We start from the raw sequence: 16537 nt of genomic DNA on the forward strand, positions 1-16537 counted from the left end.
TTTAGTCCACAATAGAATTGCTTACTTTTCCACATGGCCAAATAGTAATTTTTTAAATCATTTTTGAAAAAATTTCCAATGGCAGTCCAATAGCATTCCAAAATTTAAAATGTGCAGAAGTTACCGATTATCTCTAAATTATTGGTTTTTCAAAATTGCATTAAAAATTAAAAAAGTCCACATTACAATTGGTTATCTTTCCTTTAGGCCAAATGATAATTTTAAAAATATTTTTTCTACAAAATTGCAATGGTAATCCAGTAAAATGGTAAAATTATTTTGTCCAGATCTTGCCAAGTCTCTCTAAAATTTAGGTTTCAGGAAGATTAGATAGGAATTTGCTAAATCAAAAGGCAAACGTTGTTTGAAAATCAATTGGGAATCATTACACAGTGTCCAGCCTTTTTCACATTTTAGATAAACTGTGTAATGTCCAGAAGTAACAGTAGGTCCATCATGGAAAATTATTGCAACAGTTACAAAAGTTTTTCCTGAAATTGATAATTGCTGTCCTGTAAACTTCTTTATTAAAGTATCCAATTTTGAACCATCAGCTCTACATTGTTGCATCATTAAAATTACATACTGTCCGTATTCCCTTAAAATTAATGTTGAAAACATGTCAGAATTACACTCACCACATTTCATGCTATGATTAGCATCTTTAACTAATTTTGCAAAAGTGACTGTTTTACTCTCTGGCAATGTCAAATAAATAAACCTTTCATTATCAACAATAGAGCCACATATATTATAACAATTATCACAACTATGTTCCCATTTATAAGAGAGACCAAAAAAAATGTCAATGGGAACTCCTTCTTCTTCCACTACCTGAAGAAAATACATCAAAAATTCGTGTGCATCTTGCTGTTCATTTTGTGAAAACTGTGTTCGTCCTGAACATACATCTAAAAGTTTTCTAATGTCAGTAGCACTTTCTATTTGAGTTTTATCTTTACTCAGCTTTTGAAAAAGGAGACTCAGCTCTGAACAGAATCTTTTTCCCTGATTTACTATTATCTGCTCTTGCAAACTTTCCAGATAAAATGCAACATTCAGCACTACATTTGCGTAGCAGTTGACACCAGAGCTATTTTCAAAATGACATCCTACAACCTGTTCTTCATTTTCCTTTTTCTTTTTGCTTGCAATTACATCACTCCTCTTTTTTTTCCTCTTCTCTATATCTTCATTACAGATATTCTCATTTCTCCTTTTACGAGAAACTACACGTTTCTCCAACACAGGATACTGACCTAAATGAGGAGCATAGCTTCTTCTTAATCTATTATACTCCTTTACACAGTTTGTATCAGCACTAACTTTTGAGTCATCAAAGTCTATCATGAATAAACCTGATAATGTTTTGACTCGTGACAAAGCTACATATGCCATACCTTCTTTGAACACAGTTGAACCAATGTTCACAAATGCACAATCTACAGTCAATCCTTGAGACTTGTGGATAGTTACAGCATATGCTAGTGAAAACGGAAACTGCTTCCTACGTACATATAAGTCTTTCACAAGCATAAAACGAACTGTACAACGACAAATATCTTTAACTTCATCTATCTGATCAAATTTTATCTGTAAACATTCAATTCCTTCTTTTTTCTGATAATTAATAAAACCCACAACTCTTCCCATCGCTCCATTCACTAAGCCTTTCTCAACATCCAAATTTCTCCTTAAAAACACTCTACAGTTCATGCAAACATATAGATTTTTTTCTAATCCTGCTGTTTTGGAGATGTTCTTCTCTAGTGAGTCCAATTTATTTTTCAGTTTGCCTGTTACTGTGACAGTAATTATTTTGTCCACTGCTTCCAATTTCCTGATGTCTTCCTTTTCCAATTTCAAAAGCTCCTCATTAAATATTGAGCATTCACGTAGAGTTGGCATTAAGCAGATGACACTTTTGTTTTCTGCAATATTCTTGTATATTTTCTCAGCAACTATTTCTTCCTTTGGAAATAAATTATGTAGCAGCCGACTCTGTAATGCTTTTTTCCCAACTTCTGTGAGTAGTCCAATCCTGATATCTTTCAGAATACTTCCATATTCTTCATCGTTTGCTTGCCTCATATTAGTTGTAAGTTCCTTGTACTCAAAGAAGGACCAAATATTTGTATTTCCAATGCTTCCCAATGACTTCTTTGTGTCTTCATGTGTCACAGTATTAAACACTGGTTGTCCTTTAACTGGAGTAAGTTGCAAAAGATCCCCAAAAACGATGACGTGTTTTCCACCAAATAACACGTCATAGTCTGTCTTCAAAATTTGCTGCATTCTTAAATGCACAAAGGCAAGCATTAAGTTTGATACCATGCTCACCTCATCAATAATGAGAACTTGCATCTTCTTCAATACTCTTGAAACTTCCAAGGATGTTTCTCCAGTTAGCTTGTTGAATTGTATTTTGTTCTCATGCTCCACTGGTAACATTAGCAAACGATGTAAGGTGATTCCTTTTATGTTATATGCTGCTAACCCAGTTGGAGCAGTAACCACACAAGACAAAGTAGAATCCGTTTTTTGCTTTAGGTAGCTTCTGATGACTTTAATTAGGAAACTTTTTCCAGTGCCAGCTTGTCCGCTTACATACATCCTGATTGGATGAAATGATGTGCATGAGCACTCTTTTTTGATATGTAGAAATCCGTGATCAATTTTGTTTTTGATCTCTTCATAAATTTGTTGCTGCTCTTGATTCAGTTGTCTTTCCAAATTTTCTAAGTCTATAAATTCTTCTTGACCTTGATTCATAGCCGTTTCCACTTCATTCATGGCTATTGATGCTTCATTTTCAACGATTGGTTGTCCTAGGGGATCTTGACTGTATGTTCCTGAACTTTGGCTGTCCTGAGAACTGTCTCTAGCTATTTCTGCTGCAATTGTAGTTTCCTGTTCAATTTCTTCATTTAACATTTGCAGATAAGTTGAGAATGTACTGCATTGTATGCTGTCTTTGCAAGCATTAAAAGAATCTTCATAGCTCTGGAATTCTCCCAGTAGTTCATCCTCTGTACGCCATGGTTTAAACAACTGTAAAAGAGCCAAGTAGTAAAATTCTTTCTTGTCGGTAGTGTCGCAACTCAGCTTCCGGTGATTTATCAAACTTCCTTTGGTTTGCTTCACCAAACATCCTTCTTCACCAACAACTTTATATTTTCCACTGTTGATGTCTTCTGCAGCTTTCCGTGAATAAATGTAGTTCTGTAACACTTCATACAGACACATGTTCTCCAGATGATGACTTCTCTTGGGATAATATGTGTCCAACATGTTTGTTTTCAATATATCTGTACTTTCTGGGTCATTCTCAGCCAAATATTCAATTTCTCCAACAGATTTCAGTACCCGATTTCTCATTGCTGCAAGGCCTAAACTTGCCCAAATTATTCTTCTTGACTTCGAGTAGAGACTTGCAGAAGATAACCTATCTGAACATTCGTAGGATCCAATTTCTCGATGCGATAACATCTTCAAACTGAAACTGTACAGCTTCTTACTGACAGTCTTCTCGTGAGAAATCTCTTCCCACATTTCCTTCAATTCTGTTTATTCTGATTTCGTAATGTAAGACGTTACATATCGAGCAACAGCAATGGAATTGTCAGCAACATACTGTATATCCATGTTAGCGTTCCACATGGATAAAATGACTGGGTTGTAGTCATTTATATCTTTTGATTCTTCTTTTCTTTTAAGGTTGTAGGTATTCTTAGGTGATTTTCTTGTGATACTATGTCTCACAGCTGACATAAAACTGTTGACTCTTCCATTTGAAAGAACAGGTCTAGGAAATCCAAATCGACATTTAGTGTAGTATTTTTCTTTGCTCTTGTATTTCCGTCGACAGTATTTTCCACACCGATGACTTTGGAAACGTAGAACTTGCTCCTTTAACTTGTTCTCTTCTGTGCTTTTAGGTATAGCACATGTTGCATATTCTTCAATGTAAGATAACACTGCTTCATCAGTATCTGTTCCAAACTTTGGGGCATCCTTGATCCACAGCAGCATATGAATATGAGGAGCACCTCTTGCCTGGTACTCTTTTCTCCAAAAGAAATCCACTACTTCTCCAAGGGGTGGATTTTTTTTATTGCAGATGAAGGATATCATAGTCTCAAATCTATGATTGAAATATCTGCAAACATTAACCGGATCCAATGAGCACAGTTCTCCTGCTGTCTTGTATTCGATGTTTTTAATGTTTGAATTGGCCTCTCGTAGAAAATCCAGTAAATCATCCCAAGCGTACTCGGCACAGCTTAGGGTAAGGAACCATGTTGGTGTTCCTAAATTGCGTAACATGCATTTTAGTTCACCATGGCGTCGGTACCAATATTCATTTGTCCCACGCTGACAAGCCATCAGATTGATCAGTTGTGTTTCCAAATGATCATCTCGGTGCTGCACTTTCTCCATAAAATCCTTAGCAGACACATTTTGTAAATGTACTCCACTTTTTAAAATGTGATTTACTGCATAAGACAGTGCAGACAAGTCGCTTTCAAATAAAAGATGGAACAAATAAGGAATACTTTGTCGAAATCTGGGATCTTCAGCATATAGTCTTGTAGTTCGATACTCTGAAGCTGGAATCTGTTCTGGACGTTCATCGTATCGTCCTCCTTTTCCTTTAGGAAACAGCTGGGGAAAACATCGAGCTTCCAAGCTCTCCTCCCATACACTCACGGGATTTCCTTTTGCTTTCTTCATCTGAAAGAGATCAAAATTGTCTCCCATAACTTCTTTCGAATGGAGAGGATGTATGCTAAAATGTTCATAAATTTCTTCTTCCTTTGACTTGTCCACTTTTTCAATTTGTCCAGTTGGTGTTTCTGTGTCTCCTTGTAAATCTTCTTCTTCTTCTTCTTCTTCTATATAAATTGATTCATACCATTTGTTATTTTTTTTCAAATACAAATTTGCTCTTTGTACTTTCCGCACATCTACCAGCTCCTGCCAAATCTTCTTATTCTTTGTAGGTACACCATTAACCAGAATAATTAATGGTTCAGTTTCCAAAGTATCCGCATCAATAGTTTCCATATTTTTTTTCAAATCCAAGGGCAAACACACCACTCTACCTTTTAAACCTCTCAGTAAATCTGAAGGAGGTAATTTACCAGTTTTGGGCTCCATACGTACTATGGTCTGGAACGGATGAACACATTGAATGAGTATAGACTCATATGTATTTAATTCAGAAAGTTCAGCAGGAATAGCATCCAATTCTAAATTATTATGTACAGCTCTGGTCGGCATTCTATTTTCCTCTAACTTGTTATAACAGTATTTACAAATACGCTGATCTTCACCCAATTCAAAACAATTTTCTAGAAATATATATGTGGCAAAATCCTTCCACTTATAATTATCTTCATTTTCACTCTTTCTGTAGAGATCAACATTCCTAGTTTGTTTTCTATAATGAGTTCTGCGGCAACAAATACAAGTAAAATTTGGTCTTTCATTAGAGACTATTGCAAATTTTGTTATGTGATCATTAAATGTGTTACTTACAGAGGGTTCTACATTGTCTTCCACTTCTGCCTCATTTACTGTGTCCTTCTCTGCACTGTTTTGTTCAGGACCAAAGTAACAAAACTGAATTTCATCAACAACCTTCTCTACATCTGATACCGTTCCTCGGAACAGAGCCCTATTCAATTCATTTAACTTTATTGCTGGACTTTTGGCAAAATACAACCGTCTCACAAACTTTCTCATTCCAGTATGATGAACAGCCAGCATCCTAAAATGATGGAAAACACTATTGCACACTTTTCTAGATAGACAAGCAAGAGAATGACCCTGCAAACCAGTATTCTCTCTCACTCTGCATGGATCCAGACTTTGAAGCACCTTAATCTTTTGTTTTACACTTTTTTTACTATATTCTCTTAGAAACTCTCGAAATCTGTCAATAGATTCCTGACGCACAGTGCAAATACTACTACAATTCCAAGTGTACACTGGGGCTTTAGGACGTCTCCCCATTGCCTCATCTGCCATCACTTGTACCTCATCTCTTGGAACCATTATCTCCTTCTCCATTATGCAACCATTTTTTACTTCGTATGAACGACCTCTGGTGTCAACTGCATGCAGCAAACTATTACTTTGAAAATAGCTCTCTTCATTAAAAAAAGGTTCACTACTTGAACTATGCATCCACTTTCCTAAAAACACTTTACAAAAGTTTGTTCTGTTCACTACTCTTTTGCTTTTGCTTTGTGATTTCAGTACATTAACCATTTTATCTAATGTACGCATCCTATTCAAAATTAATATGAATAGTTTCCTTTTTAATTCTAATGCTTTTGCTGCAATGGCTTCAATTTCTTTTTTTCTCTTGTAATATTTAGCCTTTTGCTTATATTTCTTTATATCCTTTATCAAATTGGACATAACTCTTCTCTGAAACATTTTTCTACGTATCTCTTTAAATGCTGTTTTTCTGTTTATGTTAAACTTTTCAATTGCAGAAGGTATATTTGCATTAACAAAATTCTCTATTTTTTGCTGTTCTCTATGTTTTGTTACATTTTTCCGAGAACAGATATTTTGTACATTTTTCTTTGTTTTGAATATTTTGTTTAGAAATTGTTTTTTTTGCTTACCAGAAGATTTTTTCTTTTTCCCAACATTAGCATCTTCTACTAACTTTGGTCCTCCAGTTGTCTTCAAATATAGTTTTTTTTTTAGCGTTTTTTGAACTCGAGATTTTGTAGGCATCTTAAATTTTGTTCACTGTTCTTCAGCAATACCTGAAAAAAACTAAAAAAAAAATCTGTTATTGTATTTAAATATATTACTACATTTCTTTTCACAATAGTCACAAAACGAAATTTCTTTGCCAATTTGAATGCACACAAACTGCTCTTTTTTTTGGGCAAGTGAAAATCTCTTTTACAAACTGTCACATTATGAAACCACTTTTCAGATTTTATAAAAAGCCCATGTCCACAGTGCTACACTCCACCAAGGGCAACCAGCCTTAGTGATGCTGAATGTATTTGCATTACAGACTTAAACCAGAAAACCCCACTGGCTTGTAAATACTGTGCATGACTATACACGGCAAGGACATGGGTGTGTGCTAAGCCTCTGCTTCTTCCCCCAATAATTCGCTCCCCCTTTCCATCTAATGCAACTGTGAAATCACCAGAGCAAGACGCAATAAATCTCTGCCTATAATTCTTCTATGCACACAGAGTCATGTTTTCACATTAGTGCCAAAACGAAATTTCTTTGCCAATTTCAAAGCACACTTACTGCTCTTTTTTTTTCGGGCCAAGTGAAAATCTCTTTTTACAATTTGAAATCACTTTTACAGACTGACACATTATGAAACCACTATTTTTGATTTATTTAATTGCACGTGTCCAAGCTGTTTTTTTTTCAGACCACCACCATGTGCATTCTCTGTGACTGCCTACACTCCAGCAAGGGCAACCAGCCTTAGTGATGCTGAATGTATTTGCATTACAGACTTAAACCTGAAAACCCCACTGGCTTGTAAATACTGTGCATGACTATACACGGCAAGGACATGGGTGTGTGCTAAGCCTCTGCTTCTTCCCCCAATAATTCGCTCCCCCTTTCCATCTAATGCAACTGTGAAATCACCAGAGCAAGACGCAATAAATCTCTGCCTATAATTCTTCTATGCACACAGAGTCATGTTTTCACATTAGTGCCAAAACGAAATTTCTTTGCCAATTTCAAAGCACACTTACTGCTCTTTTTTTTTCGGGCCAAGTGAAAATCTCTTTTTACAATTTGAAATCACTTTTACAGACTGACACATTATGAAACCACTATTTTTGATTTATTTAATTGCACGTGTCCAAGCTGTTTTTTTTTCAGACCACCACCATGTGCATTCTCTGTGACTGCCTACACTCCAGCAAGGGCAACCAGCCTTAGTGATGCTGAATGTATTTGCATTACAGACTTAAACCTGAAAACCCCACTGGCTTGTAAATACTGTGCATGACTATACACGGCAAGGACATGGGTGTGTGCTAAGCCTCTGCTTCTTCCCCCAAAAATTCGCTCCCCCTTTCCATCTAATGCAACTGTGAAATCACCAGAGCAAGACGCAATAAATCTCTGCCTATAATTCTTCTATGCACACAGAGTCATGTTTTCACATTAGTGCCAAAACGAAATTTCTTTGCCAATTTCAAAGCACACTTACTGCTCTTTTTTTTTCGGGCCAAGTGAAAATCTCTTTTTACAATTTGAAATCACTTTTACAGACTGACACATTATGAAACCACTATTTTTGATTTATTTAATTGCACGTGTCCAAGCTGTTTTTTTTTCAGACCACCACCATGTGCATTCTCTGTGACTGCCTACACTCCAGCAAGGGCAACCAGCCTTAGTGATGCTGAATGTATTTGCATTACAGACTTAAACCTGAAAACCCCACTGGCTTGTAAATACTGTGCATGACTATACACGGCAAGGACATGGGTGTGTGCTAAGCCTCTGCTTCTTCCCCCAAAAATTCGCTCCCCCTTTCCATCTAATGCAACTGTGAAATCACCAGAGCAAGACGCATTAAATCTCTGCCTATAATTCTTCTATGCACACAGAGTCATGTTTTCACATTAGTGCCAAAACGAAATTTCTTTGCCAATTTCAAAGCACACTTACTGCTCTTTTTTTTTCGGGCCAAGTGAAAATCTCTTTTTACAATTTGAAATCACTTTTACAGACTGACACATTATGAAACCACTATTTTTGATTTATTTAATTGCACGTGTCCAAGCTGTTTTTTTTTCAGACCACCACCATGTGCATTCTCTGTGACTGCCTACACTCCACCAAGGGCAACCAGCCATAGTGATGCTGAATGTATTTGCATTACAGACTTAAACCTGAAAACCCCACTGGCTTGTAAATACTGTGCATGACTATACACGGCAAGGACATGGGTGTGTGCTAAGCCTCTGCTTCTTCCCCCAATAATTCGCTCCCCCTTTCCATCTAATGCAACTGTGAAATCACCAGAGCAAGACGCAATAAATCTCTGCCTATAATTCTTCTATGCACACAGAGTCATGTTTTCACATTAGTCCCAAAACGAAATTTCTTTGCCAATTTGAAAGCACACTTACTGCTCTTTTTTTTTCGGGCCAAGTGAAAATCTCTTTTTACAATTTGAAATCACTTTTACAGACTGACACATTATGAAACCACTATTTTTGATTTATTTAATTGCACGTGTCCAAGCTGTTTTTTTTTCAGACCACCACCATGTGCATTCTCTGTGACTGCCTACACTCCACCAAGGGCAACCAGCCATAGTGATGCTGAATGTATTTGCATTACAGACTTAAACCTGAAAACCCCACTGGCTTGTAAATACTGTGCATGACTATACACGGCAAGGACATGGGTGTGTGCTAAGCCTCTGCTTCTTCCCCCAATAATTCGCTCCCCCTTTCCATCTAATGCAACTGTGAAATCACCAGAGCAAGACGCAATAAATCTCTGCCTATAATTCTTCTATGCACACAGAGTCATGTTTTCACATTAGTCCCAAAACGAAATTTCTTTGCCAATTTGAAAGCACACTTACTGCTCTTTTTTTTTCCGGGCCAAGTGAAAATCTCTTTTTACAATTTGAAATCACTTTTACAGACTGACACATTATGAAACCACTATTTTTGATTTATTTAATTGCACGTGTCCAAGCTGTTTTTTTTTCAGACCACCACCATGTGCATTCTCTGTGACTGCCTACACTCCACCAAGGGCAACCAGCCTTAGTGATGCTGAATGTATTTGCATTACAGACTTAAACCTGAAAACCCCACTGGCTTGTAAATACTGTGCATGACTATACACGGCAAGGACATGGGTGTGTGCTAAGCCTCTGCTTCTTCCCCCAATAATTCGCTCCCCCTTTCCATCTAATGCAACTGTGAAATCACCAGAGCAAGACGCAATAAATCTCTGCCTATAATTCTTCTATGCACACAGAGTCATGTTTTCACATTAGTGCCAAAACGAAATTTCTTTGCCAATTTGAATGCACACTTACTGCTCTTTTTTTTTCGGGCCAAGTGAAAATCTCTTTTTACAATTTGAAATCACTTTTACAGACTGACACATTATGAAACCACTATTTTTGATTTATTTAATTGCACGTGTCCAAGCTGTTTTTTTTTCAGACCACCACCATGTGCATTCTCTGTGACTGCCTACACTCCAGCAAGGGCAACCAGCCTTAGTGATGCTGAATGTATTTGCATTACAGACTTAAACCTGAAAACCCCACTGGCTTGTAAATACTGTGCATGACTATACACGGCAAGGACATGGGTGTGTGCTAAGCCTCTGCTTCTTCCCCCAATAATTCGCTCCCCCTTTCCATCTAATCCAACTGTAAAATCACCAGAGCAAGACGCAATAAATCTCTGCCTATAATTCTTCTATGCACACAGAGTCATGTTTTCACATTAGTCCCAAAACGAAATTTCTTTGCCAATTTGAAAGCATACTTACTGCTCTTTTTTTTTTTCGGGGCAAGTGTAAATCACTTTTACACACTGACACATTATGAAACCACCATGTGTAACTACAACAAAAACAATTCCCATTTCTATTATTCATTTCTTAAGTTACCACATACATCCCCTCTCAAACTGTAAACTCACCTTTAAAATTAGTTAGTTGTGAAAGAAATGTGACACTCAAACAGCAGATTATCAGAGCCAGGATCTCTGTTGTGTTCACCTCTCTCCTCTCAGCAGAACCAGATAATGGCAAACTTTCCCTCTATTTTTCCACACATATACATGTAAGTTTCAAATCTCAGTGCTTCCCCCTTTTTTTCACATGTATTCACACATTTCTATTGGTTGAAAACGAACCCTTTTCCAAAAGTACCCTTCCCCCAACTTGACTTCTGCCTAGTACCCTTCCCCCAACTTGACTTCTGCCTGCTACCATAGCAACAGCTCATGGAACACTGCTGTGTTCAGTTAGGTCAGAAGTTCGACACACAATGTTTCAATTCCACAGAGCAAGAGTGCTTGACTTTTCAAACCTAACAGCAAATCCATAGTACTGTTCTTTGGTTACACATTTTTTTGTACCAATACAAAACATGCTTCTATTAATTTTCACATACAGCCTAGTTTTTATTCTGGAATGGTATGAAACAGCCAATCAGTTCTTTTTGTTTTAAAAAAATATGTATGCCTCCATTTCCAAACTGTCTTTCTTTTCATATTGCCATTCTACTGAAAGACACCTCCTGAGTGCATCCAGTTCTCCTTTGAAGATGTTCACAGTGTGGATTGTAGGGCACAGCTATGTCTTCTGGAGTGAAAAGTTTGCAGAGAAAACAGATATGGTGAGAGACCTTGCTTTGCCAAATGTAGACATTAAATGGATTGGTCAGAGAGGGTTAAAGTGGCACCAATTGATGCCATTGGTGAAATCCTTCATTCAAATCCAACACCCTGACCTCATAATAGTGCACTGTGGTGGCAATGACCTAGGCACTTTGACTGGGGTAGGTCTGGAAATGCTTATGAAGGACACCTTTGCACAACTGTTTACACTTTTCCCTAAAACTGCCTTTGTGTTTTCCAACATATGCCAAAGGCAAAAATGGAACTGGTCCAATCATTTCTGTCCACAGATTGACAAAGCAAGAAAGCACGTCAACAAATCTGTTTCTGCTTTCCTCCGTGACTATGGTATGGGTGCCATTTACCACAACAACTTGCGTTATGACATGCAAGACATTTATAGAGGAGATGGTGTGCACTTCAATGATGAAGGGAACAGAGTCTTCCTCTTGAACCTTAGACTCTGCATCGGTACTTACTTGTAGGTACCACTAAAAAAATGACTTCATAAACACAACAGCTCTTTTTAGAGCTCCCTAATTTCTAAACTCTTAAATCTGCTTTTCATTTATTTTTTTTTATTTTTTTTACCGTACGCTTACCGTAAGCTTACCGTACGCGTACCCCGTGATTTTTTTTAAAATCAATAAATGTTTTTTTTGTACTTTTCTGTCCTTCTTTGACCCCCTTACAATTGTTAGGGGGTCTGTAACTCTCCTCATTCCCCCCTTTCCTTGTTTTCACTCTTTTTTTTCAGAGTGAAATACACAAAATGGCGGCCGCCGCTTCCTGGTTTCGGCCGATTCGAATGTTTACTAAGATCTAAGAGCCAATCAGAATCGCGCTCGCGCACGCCACCGTACGCTTACCGTAAGCGTACGGTAAGCGTACCGTAAGCGGGCTCAGATATATATATTGATTTAAAGGCTATTTTCTCAGAATCTACTGAACAGATTTACACCAAACCTACAAAAGGCACTTCCTTGACCTAGGGACTACCTCTCTGCAAAATTTTGAGTAATTCTGTTCAGCCGTTCGGGCTGTAGCTCGTTCTAAAGGTCCTATGGAAAAATGCATGGGAAAAACGCATTTTGGGACCCCCCTTTTATCTCAGCCCCCGCTTGACGGATCCCCCCGAGACTTTCAGGGTAGGAGCGGAGCGTAGCGCCCCACCTATTTTGAGAAATTCGCGAGGATTCGTCGACCGGCGCCAAAGTTATTCAAAATAGAATGTTGAGGTTTTCCTATGGAAACGTGGTCCTAACTATAACTACCTACTGGCGACCGCCAGTAGGTAATATATTATCTACTGGCGGTCGCCAGTAGATAGTTATAGTTACAACCTAGATTCCATAGGAAATCTCAAAATTCTATTTTGAATAACTTTGGCGCCGGTTGATGAATCCTCGCGAAATGTTCAAAACTAATGGGGCGCTCCGCTCAGCTCCTACCCTGAAAGTCTCGGGGTGATTTGTCAAGCGGGGGCCAGGAAAAAGGGGGGGTCCCAAAACACGTTTTCCCCATGCATTTTTCCATAGGACCTTTAGTCGCAGCTACAGCCCGAACGGCTGAACAGAATTACGTGAAATTTGGCAGAGAGGTAGCCATAAGGTCAAGGAAGTGCCTTTTGGTGTAAATCTGTTCAGTATTTCCTGAGAAAATAGCATTTAAAAGCATATCAATATCTATATGCGCGCACCGTGCGCGCACTGTGCGCGCACCCTGCCGTGCGCGAGCGCAATTCTGATTGGTTGTTAGATGTCGGTAAACATTCGAATCGGTCGAAACCAGGAACTGTCGGCCGCCATTTTGTCTCTCGCAGTCTGAGGGGGTGAAAAAAAAAGGTGGAGAACGTGAAAAGGGGGCAGAGTGGACAGTTCCTGACCCCCTAGCCTTGGTCAGGGGGTCACAGAAGGACCCCCAAGGGAGAAAAAACAATTATTTTTTTTTAAAAATCGCGAGGTGCGCGCACCGCGCGCGCACGGCACGCACTGCGAACCGTGGGTGCTGGGTGCGCGAAGCGCACTGAGCGCACCGAGCGCCCACAGCACGCGCACGGTGCGAGAAGCTGAAAAAACTGAAAAAATAATAAATTAATAAATACATAACTTAGCATTTAAAAAACCGTACAAATTCACTGAAAAAAACCATAGGTTTCACACACGTTATAGTTACGAATTAGCATTTAAAAAACCTTGCAAATTCACTTAAAAAACCATAGGTTTCACAAATGTTATAGTTAGCTGGACATTTCACTCGTAAAAAACCAATGAAATTCCCCCGTTATAGTTAGTGCAGGCAACTATAACTCACGCGACCGCAATCCTCTGCTGTGTCTTTATGAAAAATAAATATTTGTAATATATGTATAGCTAAAGATTAATGGAAGAAGACATGGGTAAATAAGTGTCTAAATACAGTGATGTAATATCTGACGTCATCAGCAGAGCATTGCGGTCGCGTGAGTTATAGTTGCCTGCACTAACTATAACGGGGGAATTTCATTGGTTTTTTACGAGTGAAATGTCCAGCTAACTATAACATGTGTGAAACCTATGGTTTCTTACGTGAATATATATATATATATATATATATATATATATATATATATATATATATATATGTTCCACGTACTCCGTCAATTATCCTGCTCTCAGCACAGCGGGTGCTCCAGCCGCGAGGGCGGAACTCGCGAATCAATTTCAGCCACAGTTTCAAAGATTGCTCCGCACTCTGGTCAATATGCAATTCAGTAATTTATTATAATTCGTTGCAAACACGATCTGTACACGATCTGCTGACAAACGCGTTTCAGCCTCCTGGCCTTCATCAATGTATATATATACACACAAAGATGCATAAAAGTTAAAGAAGTGGAGATCCTTAAAATGCGTGGAAGCCTGTGATCTTCTTTACAACTTTTACCTCCATTCCTTGCTACATACTGGCTGGGCCATTCGTTATGCTGTCATAAATATCACTTACTGCACTACAGCACAATTCCAGTATTCACCACAGCCCTTGCAAGGAAGGTTGATGAAAACAAGTTCATTAAGCAGAGCATCAGTTGTCACTTAGGAAATGCAATGGGGTGACTATACTTCCAGTTCCCTTTCTTTTGAACTTTCTGTTCATTGAAAGTTCAGTTATTAGTTGATAAGGAAAGGTAAGTTGCAATATGTTTACGTTTCCAATTTCTTTCCAGGCTGCTCTCCGGATGCAGCCTTTGGGTAGGCCCTCTCCAGCTTGGAGAACCCACAACAGAGGCACAAAGAGCTATAAGGGCCTCGCAATGAAGTGTGATCAAGGTAGATAAAAGACTTGGCGTCGCCTAAAGGGTCTCTCTCATCTTGCAGCTCTACCTCTCTTCACCCATAGCGTCTTCAAAAAGAAATTGTTTCAGGAAGTCTAATCAGCAGCCATTTGTTAAGAAAATAGTTCATTGAATTTGTAAAGGGAGCCCTTTCACCATCCCCACACTCACATCAGTGTTTACATCTTCTGTCCTTCAGCCACTGGAATGCAGGTAACACATTTAAATGTTTAAGAAGTTGTTCTCACATTCCATCTGGTGCCAATGCAAACCAGAAGCATTCAAATGGAACTTCACTGCTTAGTAATTAATGCTGTGATCCAAACCTGAGGATGAACACCAGAAAGACATCAACTTCAGAGTTTGCAGAATTCCCTTTTCAATGTATACATCATTTCCCATGTCAAACTACTATGATCTTGAAGTTACTGCTTCCTCTGAGTGCAGCCTAAAGCTCTTGATATTTTTCAACATATGCATTCAGTCATTATTTTTCACTTTCAGCCCCTTGAGCTGATCAACTGACCTGGCTGGATCAGTGGTCCAACATCAGCCTAGGAGTGGAGAGATGGTTTACCTGATTCTAGTACCCATCCAAAATTCATAATATAGCACAATATTCACAAGTAAATAATGTTGTTACTTTCTACATTCTTGCATCCTCAAACTGCATGCTGTCTCCAAACTATTCTCTTCATGACTTAAATCTGCCCTTAAAAACTGACCTTCAATTAAAACTTCTGTTTGTCATCTTTCCTTTTTTCCTTCTCACTTTCAAATGTCACTCCCCTTCCCTTCCATCCTCTACATGCCTCTCTAAGCAAAACTTACTCTGACACATGATGTTTAGCCTATTCTCTGTTGTATTTCTGCCACACAACTCGTTTTCAAGATCTCAGTCTCTCCTTCTTCCTCTGAACGCCAAACATATGCAACCGAACAATACCAAATCTGCTTTAACTCGTCTATTAATTCCACTAACCATGTGCATGAACTCACAACCCCCACTAATGATCACAACTAACCACAATTAATTTAGTCCACCACAAAGCAACTGGAATGACTGCATGGAATGGTTGCTTTGAAAGCCTAATGTCAATAGCTAACAGTAACCAATAACACTGTCACTGTTCATTGTGATATTTTTCTAGATGAAAATTTAAGTGACCAAAAATTGTGAAGTTGGAGACTTTTAATATAAGTAGAGAGAGAAGGTCTACCAGTGCCCAAATTGTCAATACATAAGTGCTCCTGAGAAAGAGGATGCTAGATGGACCTTGATGGACAATTGTAAACGTTTGCCAAGTGGGAACTTGATGGAGTCTGAGAGAGTGCAGCTTAACGTGTATCAGAAGATATCTGTCACACCACCACAAGGATTGTGTTGGCAGTCATTTCTAATTTTGAAGTATTTGTCTGGGATCACACGAGTTGTGTATGACATTGAGGATTCTCAAAGCCACATTTTCATGAGAAAAAGAACGTCATGTTAGGTTAGCTGATGAACGCGTGTTGATAAGAAAGCAATTAGGAAGGGAAACTGGTCAACCTCTCACCAGGAGCACTGCATTCAAAGGAAAGCAAGAGTATAAAGCAAACTGGAAACCAACTGCTGCTGACCAAATCTGCAAGCTCCCCTGCTGTCAGTTCGAATTAGGAACAATAAGAACAATTAAATGTGAGAAATGTAAATTATAACAAGCATTGGCATAGCCAATAGGTCTCGCCTTTGGGGCCTTATAAGTGTTTAGCCATGCAACAGTTGCATAACTAAATACTTATAAGGTCCCAAAAGCGAGACCTATTGGCTATGCCAAGCAGCCGT

The sequence above is a fragment of the Triturus cristatus genome, chromosome 6 (genome assembly GCF_964204655.1).
Source record: "Triturus cristatus chromosome 6, aTriCri1.1, whole genome shotgun sequence".
Classification (NCBI taxonomy): Eukaryota; Metazoa; Chordata; class Amphibia; order Caudata; family Salamandridae; genus Triturus; species Triturus cristatus.